Source organism: Pan troglodytes, chromosome 21, assembly GCF_028858775.2.
Source record: "Pan troglodytes isolate AG18354 chromosome 21, NHGRI_mPanTro3-v2.0_pri, whole genome shotgun sequence".
Classification (NCBI taxonomy): domain Eukaryota; kingdom Metazoa; phylum Chordata; class Mammalia; order Primates; family Hominidae; genus Pan; species Pan troglodytes.
The window spans coordinates 59921497-59936286 of NC_072419.2; the positions used below are offsets into that span (position 1 = coordinate 59921497).

The following is a 14790-nucleotide window of genomic DNA, read 5'->3' on the forward strand; positions in this document are numbered from 1 at the left end:
ACAAACATGCAGTGGTTCCCTAGCCAGGTCAGGTCAGCTAGAAAATACAACATACGCTCTTGAACAACTAGATTTATTTCAACCCAATTTTCAATGTTTATATAATTCAATTGTAAAATGTTAAAACTTGGAGGATTTTATTCACCAGCTGAAGGACTCATAGTTACTAGCTTAAAAAACAGCAGTGAATAAGCAAACTATAAACTAACAAAAAAACCAAGCACAACAAAACAAACAGCAAGTTAGGTTTAATCATAATGCTTGGGAGAATATGTATTTGGCTTAATTATATTTTCTTCTTTTTTTTTTTTTTTTTTTTTTTTGAGATGGAGTTTCGCTCTTGTTGCCCAGGCTAGAGTGCAACGATCTCAGCTCACTGCAATCTCCGCCTCCTGGATTCAAGCGAGTCTCCTGTCTCAGCCTCATAAGTAGCTGGGATTGGCCGGGTGCAGTGGCTCACACCTGTAATCCCAGCACTTTGGGAGGCCGAGGCAGGTGGATCACGAGGTCAGGATTCAAAACCAGGCTGGCCAAGAAGGTGAAACCCCGTCTCTACTAAAAATACAAAAAATTATCCGAGTGCAGTGGCAGACACCTCTAATCCCAGTACTCGGGAGGCTGAGGCAGGAGAATCGCTTGAACTCGGAGGGCGGAGGTTGCAGTGAGCTGAGCTCGCGCCACTGCACTCCAGCCTGGCGACAGTGTGAGACTCCGTCTCAAATAAAAAAAAAAAAAAAAGAAAAGTAGCTGGGATTACAGGTGCCCGCCACCATGCCCGGCTAATTTTTGCATTTTTAGTAGACACAGGGTTTCATCATATTGGTCAGGCTGGTCTCAAACTCCTGACCTCAGGTGATCCACCTGCCTCCGCCTCTCAAAGTGCTGAGATTTCAGGCGTGAGCCACCGTGCCTGGCCAATTATATTTTCTAGTTACTCAGCTATCTACAAATAAAGGTTTTGTTTCATCTTTACATATTTTAAATATGTCTTACTATATATTTATATGTATACATAAATATTTCTTGTACTCTTTTAATATGTAAGAAATAGTTTTCCATCTTTAAACATGTTTAATATGGTAAACATCCTTTTTTATGAAACAAGATTGAATATCAATAAACTAAACCACAAGTAGAAAAAACTATCGTTTTTCATGGAGAATTCACAGTTCTTTAATGCTCTCATTCTGAATCTGAATAATCATTCATGATGAAATAGAAAGCACAAATAAGTTTTACCCACATGGACTCTTCATAACATTCCCTGGAGGCTTCCTTTTTCAGACCAAATCTTTAATATCAGTTCTGTCCTTATGATTTATCTCTTCCTCCTTCAAAAGAGAAAGTAAAAAAAAAATAAAAATTAAAGGCTTTTTTTTTTGAGACGGATCTCACTCTATCACCCAGGCTGGAGTACAGTGGGGCGATCTTGGCTCACTTCAACCTCCACCCCCTGGGTTCAAGTGATTCTCCTGCCTCAGCCTCCCGAATAGCTGGGATTACAGGCACCTGCCACCGTGCCCGGCTAATTTTTTTTATTTTTAGTAGAGACAGGGTTGCACCATCTTGGCCAGGCTGGTCTTGAACTCCTGACCTCATAATCCACCCACCTTGGCCTCCCAAAATGCTAGGATTACAGGCATGAGCCACCGCGCCTGGCCTAAAGTCTCAGTTTTTATACATACACACACACATATTTTTTAATGTGGCACACACTATATAGAATATTGCATTCCAATTTTAACAAGAGAAAGAAAAATGATCTTTGAGACACAATTGCAATTGAAGTACACAGAACTTATATTGTTCATTAAAACTTGTCTTTATTATACAGTTTCTAAACACTGAAGGACACAGGCAAAAGCTATGACCAGTATAAATTTAATTAAGCTTTCCATTCTGTGTATGATGAAAAGAACCGAAGTCTGTCATTTTAAAGTGAACTCCATGTAAATCCCAAGAGAAAAGTGTAAATGATTTTATTGTATGAAAAAGTTCAGTGAACTTTGAGATTCTTATTGAGCATAATAGACTTATACTGATCAAACCAGGCCAGGTGAAGTGACTCACACCTGTAATCCCAGCACTTTGGGAGGCCAAGGTGTGAGGATCACTTGAGCCCAGGAGTTTGAGACCAGCCTGGGCAACAAAATGGCACCCCATCTCTATTAAAAAAAAAAAAAATTAAAAACTAGCTGAATGTGGTGGTGCACACTTGTGGTCCCAGCTACACAGGAGGCTAAGGGCAGGAGGCTTGCTTGAGCCAAAGACGTCAAGGCTGCAGTGAGCTATGATCGCACCACTGCACTCCAGACTGGGCAAAAGAGTGAGCCCCTGTGTCTAAATAAATAAATAAGAAAAAGCCAAACCCCATGATGCAAAAGATTTTGCCAATCCCCCTGCACCAAGAAGTGGTGTTCCCTCACCACAAACAGAAGATGTTTTATTCAGGGAATCCTTCACTAAAGGAAGACATAGTAAGCCAATGCAGCCAAAAAAATCATCTATGCAAAGTCCATGGCTGTCTTCTATCTTTAGCATTACAGATTTCAGAATCAAATAGATAGAGGCTGAGTGGGGTGGTTTACATCTGTAATCCCAGCATTCTGGGAGGCCAAGGTGGGAGGATCATTTGAGGCCAGGAGTTGAAGACCAGCCTGGGCAAAATAGCAAGACCCCATCTCTATTACACTTAATTTTTTTTTTGTCTTTTTTTTTTTTTTTTTTTTTTCATTTTTGTGGAGAACGGGGCCTCCCTATATTGCCCAGGCAGGTCTCGATCTCCTGGGCTAAAGCTATCCTCCTGCCTCTGCCTCCCTGAGAGCTGGGATTACAGGCATGAGCCATTGTGCCCAGCCTTGAGGGGAGTTACACTTCTTTTTTTTGGTCTTTTTTTTTTTTTTTTTAATCTCTATTAAAAATAAATAAGGCTGGGCGCAGTGGCTCACGCCTGTAATCCTAGCAGTCTGGGAGGCCAAGGTGGGTGGATCACCTGAGGTCAGGAATTCAAGACCAACATGGTGAAATCCCATCTCTACTAAAAATACAAAAAATTCCCCAGGCGTGGTGGCACATGCCTGTAGTCCTAGCTACTTGGGAGGCTGAGCAGGAGAATTGCTTGAACCTGGGAGGCGGAGGTTGCAGTGAGTCGAGATCGCGCTATTGCACTGCAGTCTGGGCAACAAGAGCGAAACTCTGTCTCAAAAATAAATACATAAATAAAAATAAATAAAAAACAAATAGATAGATATAGAAAGAGGTTTATGACATGACTGATCTGTAATCTGAGAAAAATCCTATCAGTGTGCAATACATGAAAATCTTACCCTGGGCCGGGCGCTGTGGCTCATGCCTGTAATCCCAGCACTTTGGGAGGCCGAGGTGGGTGGATCATGAGGTCAAGAGATTGAGACCATCCTGGCTAACACGGTGAAACCCGGTCTCTACTAAAAATACAAAAAAATTAGCCGGGCGTAGTGGCGGCACCTGTGGTCTCAGCTAACTCAGGAGGCTGAGGCAGGAGAATGGCGTGAACCCGGGAGGCAGAGCTTGCAGTGAGCTGAGATCGCACCACTGCACTCCAGCCTGGGCAACAGAGCTAGAGAGAGAGACTCTGTCTCAAAAAAGAAAAGAAAAGAAAAGAAAACTTGTGTAGTGTTTGCAAGTCAGCTTCTCCTTGGCACAGGAAATAGAATACCCGAGGCCCATGATAATTTTAGGGGCCCACAAAAATATTTTTATTTTAATTTAAGGACAGAAGAGAACATGAATAATATTCATATATGTAGTATTATAAAGCATTCATATATAATATATAGTAATGAATCCAGTCTGAATTATATTTCCTCTTCAGGCCAATGTAGTCATAAAATATAATTTTTCATATCCTTTTATGGAGGAAGGGGTCCACAAAGGCAAATATATCTCAGGCCCTTAAGAGTCATGATTGGGCTGTGTATGCTATGGAAACCTGTAAGGAGCGTGGAGGTGGAGGGAGTTTGGATGAGGCTTCTAGGTAGGAGGGACCCATTGAGTGGAGACCTGAAGGGAGAATAGAAATCAACTACGCTAAAGGCAGGGCAGAGGCCGGGCATAATGGCTCACGCCTATAATCCCAATACTTTCAGAGTCCAAGGCAGGTGGATTACTTGAGATCAGGAGTTTGAAACTAGCATGGACAACATGGCGAAACCCCATCTCCACTAAAAATTAGTCAGGCATGGTGGCATGTGCCTGTAATCCCAGCTACCTGGGAGGCTGAGGCAGGAGAATCGCTTGAACCAGGGAGGCGGAGGCTGCAGTGAGCCGAGATCGTACCACAGCACTCCAGCCTGGGCAACAGAGCGAGACTCCATCTCAAAAAAAGATAATATTAATAATAAATAAATAAAAAATAAAGGCAGGACAGGGAGTAATAAACACTGAGAAGGTAGAACAAGGAAGAGTTTTCTTTTTCTTTTTTTTTTTTGAGACAAAGTCCTACTCTGTCATCCAGGCTGGAGCGTAGTGGCACAATCTCGGCTCACTGCAACCTCCGACTCCCAGGTTCAAGCGATTCTCCTGCCTCAGCCTCCCGAGCAGCTGGGATTACAGGTGCACCATCATGCCTGGCTAATTTTTTTGTATTTTTAGTAGAGACGGGATTTCTCCATGTTGGTCAGGCTGGTCTCCAACTCCTGACCTCAGGTGATCCACCCGCCTCGGCCTCCCAAAGTGCTGGGATTACAGGCGTGAGCCACCTCACACGGCCAGGAAGAGTTTTCCAAGTAGAGGGAACAGGATATGCAAAGCCCCTGGGGTAGGAAGAAACAGGAACATTTGAAGAACTAAAAGAAGAAAGTAACACTGGTTAGAGAAACTGCAGCCAGGGGAAGAATAGTGTGAAAAGAAACAGAAGCCAGTCAATGCTGGGCTTATAGACAATGGGAAAATATGGTCTGTTTTTTTCTCTCCTTTGCCTGATCTCTAGTTTGCTTACAAAAGGAAATAAAGATTTCCTTTTATTGGTTTGCAAATTGTACATGAGTATCTACTTTATCTTTTTTTTTTTTTTTTTTTTTTTTGAGACAGAGTTTCGCTCTTATTGCCCAGGCTGGAGTGCAATGGTGCGATCTCGGCTCACCGCAACCTCTGCCTCCTGGGTTCAAGTGATTCTCCTGCCTCAGGCTCCCAAGTAACTGGGATTACAGGCATGCACCACCACGCCCAGCTAATTTTGTATTTTTAGTAGAGACGGAGTTTCTCCATGTTGGTCAGGCTGTTCTCGAACTCCCAGCCTCAGGTGATCCACCCACCTCAGCCTCCCAAAGTTCTGGGATTACAGGCGTGAGCCACCTCGCCAGGCTAGTTATTATCTTTTTCTTTCTTTCTTTTTTTTGAGAAAAGATCTCACTGTGTTGCCCAAGGTGGACTACAGTGGCATGAACATGGCACACTGCAGCCTTGACCTCCTAGGCTCAAGCGATCCTCCTGCCTCAGCCTCCTAAAGTGCTAGGATTATAGGCATGAGCCACCACACCTGGCCAGTGATTATCTTTTTAGTGCTAATAACCATCTAGGTTTTGGTTGTTTGTTAGGATTTGGAGATATCTCTGAAAAAAGAAGGAAGAAAGCATTCATGTTTCTTCATATAGAATGAACCAATTTATAAAAAAAAGAAATGAACCAACTTCTTTGTGTTTCAGAAGTTTTCTTAGATACTGAGATTTGATAGTGAGGCAGGATAATCCAGTTGTCATCATGACTATTATAATTTGAAATGTTCCCAAAAGCTTTATGTCTGACTGTAAACATATTCATGAAGATTTTAGTTTCACAATACTTACTCTTTACTGTTATAGAACAAAGGTAATGTATTTTGGTAACTGCGAAGTAAAAGGAGAATTAAAACTGTAAATACAGGCCTCCTTCAGTATTTATGGGGGATTAAGTTCTAGGCCCTCCCATAGATAACAAAATTCACAGACGCTCAAGTCCCTTGTATAAAATGGTGTAGCATTTACATATAACCTAAACATATTCTCCAGTATACTTTGTCATGTCATCTCTAGAGTCCTGTTTTTTTTTTTTTTTTTTTTTTTTTGAGATGGAGTCTCGCTCTGTTGCCTAGGCTGGAGTGCAATGGCGCGATCTCAGCTCACTGCAACCTCCGCCTCCCGGGTTCAAGCAATTCTCCTGCCTCAGCCTCCTGAGTAGCTGGGATTACAGGTGCGTGCCACCACGCCTGGCTAATTTTTGTATTTTTAGTAGAGACGGGGTTTCACCATGTTGGTCAGGCTGGTTTCAAACTCCTGACTTCGTGATCTGCCTGCCTCAGCCTCCCAAAGTGCTAGGATTACAGGCGTGAGCCGCCGCACCGGCCTCTTTTTTTTTTTTTTTTTTTTTTTTGAGACAGAGTCTCGCTCTGTTTCTCAGGCTGGAATGCAGTGGCGAGATCTCAGCTAACGACAACCTCTGACTCCCGGGTTCAAGCAATTTTCCTGCCTCAACCTCCCGAGAAGTTGGGACTACAGGCACATGCCACCATGCCCAACTAATTTTTGTATTTTTAGTGGAGACGGTTTCACTATGTTGGCCAGGCTGGTCTTGAACTCCTGACCTCGTGATCTGCCCGCCTGGGCCTCCCAAAGTGCTGGGATTACAGGCATGAACCACCTCGCCTGGACCCAACTTATTTATTCTGTATTCCTTTTTTTTGAGACGGAGTCTTGCTCTGTCGCCCAGGCTGGAGTGCAGTGGCGCGATCTCGGCTCACTGCAAGCTCCGCCTCCCGGATTCACGCCATTCTCCTGCCTCAGCCTCACGAGTAGCTGGGACTACAGGCACCTGCCACCATGCCCAGCTAATTTTTTGTATTTTTAGTAGAGACGGGGTTTCACCATGTTAGCCAAGGTGGTCTTGATTTCCTGACCTCGTGATCCGCCCACCTTGGCCTCCCAAAGTGCTGGGATTACAGGCGTGAGCCACCGCGCCTGGCCCCAACTTATTTATTCTTAATATCCACTAGGCCAAATACAGTGGCTCATGCCTATAATCCCAGCAAATTGGGAGACCAAAGTGAGAGCCTGGCTTGAGCCCAGGAGTTTGAGGCTGTAGTGGGCTATGATCGTGCCACTGCATTCCAGCCTGGACAACAGAGCAAGAACCTGTCTTTATTTATTTATTTATTTATTTATTTATTTATTTATTTATTTATTGAGACAGAGTCTTGCTCTGTCACCAGACTGGAGTGCAGTGGTGCCAACTGCAACCTCTGCCTCCCAGGTTCAAGCAATTCTCCTGCTTCAGCCTCCTGAATAGCTGGGATTACAGGTGCCCGCCACCACGCCTGGTTAATTTTTTTATTTTTTAGTAGAGATGAGGTTTCACCATGTTGGCCAGGCTGGTCGTGAACTCCTGACCTCTGGTGATCCACCTGCCTCGGTCTCCCAAAGTGCTGGGATTATAGGCGTGAGCCACTGCGCTCAGCCAGGACTACTTTTTAAAATAATAAAGGCTGGGCACGGGCACAGTGGCTCACCCCTGTTATCCCAACATCTTGGGAGGCTGAGCCTGGAGGCTCACTTGAGCCCAGTGGGTTCCAGACAAGCCTCGAAAACATAATGAGACCCTGTTATTTTTTACAAATTGTAAAGATTTGTAAAATCCTTGTAACATTGTGCCATCGCACCCCATCTTGGCCACAGAGCAAGACGTTGTCTCAAAAAAGTAATAATTCGTTAAGAACTTAGACAAGGTCTATACATTGTGCTTGGTTGTTATTCTGCATCTATCATATATGAAGCCTGAAGCCTGCTGCTGGTGCAGGGTGTGTACCTAAGAAAAGCACCTTCCTCTCCCCGCCTTGCCCCTTGGCGACGAGGCTCAAGGCTCCAGGCTGAAGAACCAAGTTGATCATCACAACAGCAGTAGCCTCCTAAGCACTCTCTGCAGCTCCACTCTAACTTCCCCTCCGGGCTCTTCTCTTCACAGGTGCCATTCATGCCACTGATCTTTGTTGAGCTCCTACTGTATGCCAGATACGTCAGGACACATTACTGCAAACAGAAACCTTGGTCTTCATGGAGGTAACAGCTTAGGGGTTTAGGAGGGGAGATTTTAAAAAATGATAAACAAGATAGTAAGTTAAACATAGAAAAGACAGATGATGATAAGCTGTTAAGAAAGAAGGATAGGGCTGGGTGCAGTGGCTCATGCCTATAATTCCAATGCTTTGGTAGGGCAAGCTGGGTGAATCGCTTGAGGCCAGGAGCTAAAGACTAGCCTGGACAACACAGCAAGACTCCGTCTCTACAAAGAAAACAAATTTGAACAACATTTTTAAAAATTAGCTGAGCGGCCAGGCACAGTGGCTCACGCCTGTAATCCCAGCACTTTGGGAGGCCGAGGTGCGAGGATCACCTGAGGTCAGGAGTTCCAGACCAGCCTGACCAACATGGAGAAACCCCATCTCTACTCAAAGTAGAAAAATTAGCTGGGTGTGGTGGCACATGCCTGTAATCCCAGCTACTCGGGAGGCTGAGGCAGGAGAATTGCTTGAACCCAGGAAATGAAGGTTGCGGTGAGCCAAGATCATGCCATTGCACTCCAGCCTGGGCACCAAGAGCAAAACTCCATCTCAAAATAAATAAATAAATAAACAAAAATAAAAATAAAAATTAGCTGGGCAGGCCGGGAGCAGTGGCTCAAACCTGTAATCTCAGCACTTTGGGAGGCCAAGGTGGGTGGATCACCTGAGGTCAGGAGTTTGAGACCAGCCTGGCCAACATGGTGAAACCCTGTCTCTTCTAAAAATACAAAAATGAGCCAGGTGTGGTGGGCATTCCTGTAATCCCAGCTACTCAGGAGGCTGAGGCAGGAGAGTTGCTTGAACTCGGAAGGGAGAGGTTGCAGCGAGCCGAGGTCGCATCATTGCACTCCAGCCTGGGCGACAAGAGCGAGACTTTGTCTCAAAAAAAAAAAAATTAGCTGAGCATGGTGGTGCCCACCCGTATTCCCAGCCATTTGGGAGGCTGAGGCAGAGGGAATCCCTTGAACCTAGGTGTTCAAGGCAGCAGTGGGCTAGGATTGTGCCACTGCATTCCAGCCTGAGTGACGAGAGAGAGAGAGAGAGAGAAGAAACAGCGAGCCAGGCACGGTGGCTCACGCCTGTAATCCCAGCACTTTGGGAGGCCGAGGCGGGCGGATCACGAGGTCAGGAGATCGAGACCATCCTGGCTAACGTGGTGAAACCCCGTCTCTACTAAAAATACAAAAAATTAGCCGGGCGTGGTGGTGAGCACCTGTAGTCCCAGCTACTCGGGAGGCTGAGGCAGGAGAATGGCGTGAACCCGGGAGGCGGAGCTTGCAGTGAGCCGAGATCGCGCCACTGCATTCCAGCCTGGGCGACATAGCGAGACTCTGTCTCAAAAAAAAAAAAAAAAAAAAAAACACACAACATGTGGCCTGACCCTACCATCTTGGACAGCACAAATGTAGATTTCTATCATCACAGGAAGTTCAGTTGGACAGCATTGCCCTGTAGGATTCATCTGACTCTGTTTTTCCTAGATAGATAGGTAGATAGATGATAGATAGATAGATAGATAGATAGATAGATAGATAGATAGATAGACAGACAGACAGATTTTTTTTTTTTTTTTTTTTTTGAGATGGAGTCTTGCTCTGATGCCTAGGCTGCGGTGCAGGGCTGGAATCTCAGCTCACTGCAACCTCCTTATCCCAGGTTCAAGCGATTCTCCTACCTCAGCCTCCCTAGTAGCTGGGATTACAGATGCCCGCCACCACTCCCCACTAATTTTTGTATTTTTAGTAGAGACGGGATTTCACCATGTTGGCCAGGCTGGTCTCAAACTCCCGACCTCAAGTGATCCACCCGCCTCGGCCTTCCAAAGTGCTGGGATTACAGGCATGAGCCGCCGCACCAGGTCATGTTTTTATTTATTTTTTATTAGATACTGGGTCGTGCTATATTGCCAGAGCTGGTCTCAAACTCCTGGGCTCAAATGACCCTCCCGCCTCAGCCTCCCAAAATGCTATTTTTCCTTTTTACGTGTTAAAGAAACCTGGACACATGTCTGTAAAAGTTCCCCACATTTTAAACTCTGGTGATTTCCAACTCCCTGGTGTTATTGAACCTGTTTCTCCATTCTCTGTACTTCCTGTAAACCAGGAGTTAGACCTGGAGGCTTGATTAGATGCAGGGTTGATTCTTGGGAGCAGTTGAAGATGACAGGCAACCTGATTCTCGGTATTGTGTTAGAAAGTACACAGAGTGAGTGGAATCTAGAAGGATGTACACCAGCACATTATCGGTAGTTATTTTGGGGAAGTAGAGTGACCTTATTTTTGCTGATCTAAATTTTATTACTTTTTTTCACAGTGAGCATGCCTTTCTCCTGAAAAATAAAAAATAGTTGGTGTTTACTGCAATCGTATGCCAAATACTGTGTTGAGAGATTAATTTACATGAACTCACAGAACCCTCAGGACAAGTTTATGAGGTATTTACCAACTATGCTCTGCAGTAAGTATTTATTTATTTATTTATTTGAGATGGAGTCTCACTCTGTTTTCCAGGTGGAGTGCAGTGGTGCAATCTCGGCTCACTGCAACCTCTGCCTCCCAGGTTGAAGTGATTCTCCTACCTCAGCCACCCGAGTAGCTGGGATTGCAGGCATGTGCCACCATGCCTGGCTAATTTTTGTGTTTTTGGTAGAGATGGGAGTTTCACCATGTTGGCCAGACTGGTCTCGAACTCCTGACCTAAGGTGATCCACCTGCCTCAGCCTCCCAAAGTGCTGGGATTACAGGCGTGAGCCACCGTGCCTGGCTGCAGTAAACATTCAGAAATATGAAGTAACTTGCCCGAGTTCATATGGTCGGTCTTGGGTAGAGGTGGATTTTATCTCTCAACTGTCTGACTCTGAAGGGATTCTGATTTCTGGAAAGTGTGGCATGCAACCTGAGAGACTTAATTTCTTTCTGGAAGATTCCCTTAAGTTATTCTGATGCAGACCCAGGCCTGAGAACCACAGCCTCTCTGCCCACCACATGATGTCACCATCCATAAAACATCTGCTCTCCAGCCTAAATTTGCTCTCAGCTGAAAAGTATTCTGTGCCCATCACATATGAAGCCTGAAGCACGATGCTGGCGCAGTGGACCCAACAAGAGCCCCTTCCTCTCCCCGCCTTGCCCCTTGGAGACGAGGCTCGAGGCTGAAGAATCAAGGTGATCATCACAACAGCAGTAGCCTCCTAAGCACTCTCTGCAGCTCCACCCCAACTTCCCCTCCGGGCTCTTCTCTTCACAGGTGCCATTCATGCCACTGGTCTTTGTTGAGTTCCCACTATATGCCAGATATGCCAGGACACATTACTGCAAACAGACAGAAACCTTGGTCTTCATGGAGGTAACAGCTTAGGGGTTTGGGAGGGGTCAGTAAAAAAAAGATAAACAAGATAGTAAGTTAAATATGGAGAAAGGCAGATGATGATAAGCTGTTAAGAAAGAAGGATAGGGCCGGGTACAGTGGCTCCTGCCTGTAATTCCAATGCTTTGGTAGGGCAAACTGGGAGAATCGCTTGAGGCCTGGAGCTCAAGAGCAGCCTGGACAACATAGCAAGACTCCATTTCTTAAAAAAAAAATTTTTTTTTTTGAGACAGAGTTTCGCTTTTGTTGCCCAGGCTGGAGTGCAATGGTATGATCTGGACTCACTGCAACCTCTGCCTCCCCAGTTCAAGCGATTCTCCTGTCTCAGCCTCCCTAGTAGCTGGTATTACAGGTGCATGCCACTACACCCAGCTAATTTTTGTATTTTTAGTAGAGACGGGGTTTCATCATATTGATCAGGCTGGTCTTGAACTCCTGACCTCAGGTGATCCACCCGCCTCGGCCTCCCAAATTGCTGGGATTACAGGCCTGAGCCACTGAGCTTGGCCACAAAAAAAAAGAAAAAGAAATTAACAAAATAGCCAGACATGTTGGCGCCCAGTTGTACTCTCAGCTACTTCAGAGGCAGGCTAAGGCAGGAGAATCCCTTGAGCCCAGGAGTTCGAGGCAGCAGTGAGCTAGGAATGTGCCACTGCACTCCAGCCTGGATGACAGAGTGAGACAGAGAGAGAGAGGAAAGAAGAGGGAAGGAAGGAAGGAAGGAAGGAAGGAAGGAAGGAAGGAAGGAAGGAAGGAAGGAAGGAGAGAAAGAAAAGAAAGGAAAGGCCAGCCACAGAAAGAAAAGAGAAAGAAGAGAAGAGTAAAGAAAAGAAAAGAAATGAAATGAAATGAAAAGGAAGAAAAGAAAAGGCGAGGTACAGTGCCTCATACCTGCAATTTAAGCACTTTGGTAGGCTGAGACAGGAAGATTGCTTGAGGCTAGGAGTTTGAGACCAGCCTGGGCAATGTACCAAGACCTTGTCTCTACAAAAATTTTTAAAAAGTTATCCAGGCTTGATGGCACATGCCTGTGGTCCCAGCCACTCGGGAGGCTGAGGTGGAAGGATCACCTGAGCCCAGGAGGTTGAGTCTGCAGTGAGCCATGATCATGCTATTGCCCTCTAGCTTGGGCAACAGAGCAAGAACCTGTCTCAAAAAAAAAAAAAAAAAAAAAGAAGAAGAAGAGGAAGAAGAAAAAGGAGGAGGAGGAGGAAAGGAAGGAAAGGAAAGGAAAGGGAAAAGGGATAGGTTGAATAGGGATTGTGTGTGTGTTTGTAATTTTTGAGAGCATGGCCAGGGAAGTACTCCCTAAGGCAGGGGGTCAACTAATTACGGACTGAGGCCAAATCCAGCCTACTGCCTGTTTATGTACAATGGCAAGCTAAGAATTGTCTTACATTTTTAAATAGTTGAAAAAAGTCAAAGGAAGAATGTTTTCTGACACCTGAAAGTAACTTATGTGACATTCTATCTCAGTGCCCACAGTGAAGTTTCTTTTTTTTTTTTTCTTTTTTTTACCCTGAGTCCCGATCTGTTGCCCAGACTGGAGTTCAATGGCATGATCTCGGCTCACTGCAACCTCTGCCTCCTGGGCTCAAGCAATTCTCCTGCCTCAGCCTCCCGGGTAGCTGGGATTACAGGGGTGTGCCACCATGCCCGGCTAATTTTTGTATTTTTAGTAGAGATGGGGTTTCACCATGTTGGCCAGGCTGGTCTTGAACTCCTGACCTCAGGTAATCCACCTGCCTCAACCTCCCAAAGTGCCGGGATTACAGGCGTGAGCTACCGTGCCCGGCATCAATGAAGTTTTATTGGAACACAGCTATGCTCATTGGTTTACTTACTGTCTGTGGTTGCTTTTGCCTGACAAAGGCAGAGTTGAGTATCTGCCACAGAGACCCTGTGGCCCACAGAACGTAAAATATCCACCCTCTGGTTTTTTTGTTTGTTTGAGAGGGAGTTTCGCTCCTGTTGCCCAGGCTGGAGCGCAATGGTGCGATCTTGGCTCACTGCAACCTCCACCTCTCAAGTTCAAGCGATTCTCCTGCCTCAGCCTCCTGAGTAGCTGGGATTACAGGCATGTGCCACCAGGCCCGGCTAATTTTTTGTATTTTTAGTAGAGAAGAGGTTTCACCGTGTTAGCCAGGATGGTCTTGATCTCCTGACCTCAGGTGATCCGCCCTCCTTGGCCTCCCAGAGTGCTGGGATTATAGGCATGAGCCACCACGCCCAGCCTACTCTCTGGTTTTTAACAGTTTGCTGACTCCTGCCCTAAGATGTCATTTGAAGAGACACCTGAGGCAGGTGAGGGAGCCAGTCATGCATTTATCTGGGGGAATATTCTAGCAGATGTCACAGCAAATGCAAAGACCCTGAAATAGGATGTGTGCTGTGTTCTTGGCAAGGCATGAAACTCACTATGACTGGAGCAGAGTGGATGAGGTCAGAAAGCAAGGATGGACCAGATCACGCACAGTTTTTGCTCCTAGCCTGAGGCAGATGGGAGCCATGGCAGGGGTGTGTGTGTGTGTGTGTGTGGTGTGTGTGTGTGTGTGATAGGGTTTTGCTCTGTCATCCAGGCTGGAGCACAGTGGTGCAATCATAGCTTACTGCAGCCTCAACCTCCTGGCCTCAAGTGATCTTCCCACTTCATTCTCCCGAGTAGCTGGGACTACAGACATGAGCCACCATGCCTGGCTAATTTTAAAATTTCTTGTAGAGACAGTGTCTGACTACGTTGCCCAGGCTGGTCTTAAACTCCTGTCCTCAGGTGATCCTCTCACCTTGGCTTCCCAAGGTGCCGGGATTATAGCTGTGAGCCACTGCACCCACCCGCCATGGCAGTTTTGAGGCAAGCGGTGATGTGGTCTGGCTTATTTTAACAGGATCTCTCTATTTTAAGAATAGACTGTCTGGGCACGGTGGTTCACATCTGTAATCCCAGCACTTTGGGAGGCCAATGCGGGTAGATCACCTGAGGTCGAGATCAGCCTGGCCAAAATGGCAAAACCCCGTCTCTACTAAAAATACAAAACTTAGCCAGGTGTAGTAGTGTTTGCCTGTAATCCCAGCTACTCGGGAGGCTGAGGCAGGAGAATACCTCGAATCCGGGAGGCAGAGATTGCAGTGAACCGAGATCACGCCACTCCACTCCAGCCTGGGCAACAAAGTGAGACTCCATCTCAAAAAAAATAAAAAGAATAGAGTGAAAGATAGAGTGAAAGGGAGGGCAAGAATGGAAACAGTGAAACTAGCAATGAAGGCATTCTAATAATCTGGATGACAAATGATGAGGGGTTGAGCCAGGGAGCTGACAGAGGAGCTGGAATTTATCTAGTGGGATTCTACATCCATGT

At 45.8% G+C, this 14790-nt stretch overlaps 1 long non-coding RNA gene across 1 annotated transcript in view; it reads left to right on the plus strand.

The window, feature by feature from the left end:
* LOC107970061 (uncharacterized) overlaps positions 1–12198 on the plus strand; it is a 28003-nt gene extending 15805 nt beyond the window's left edge. The window contains exons 3-4 of the long non-coding RNA XR_001712303.2: positions 7972–8066; positions 10382–12198. This is a non-coding gene — a long non-coding RNA (uncharacterized LOC107970061). The remainder of the gene's footprint in view (positions 1–7971; positions 8067–10381) is intronic.
* Positions 12199–14790: the final 2592 nt, after the last annotated feature.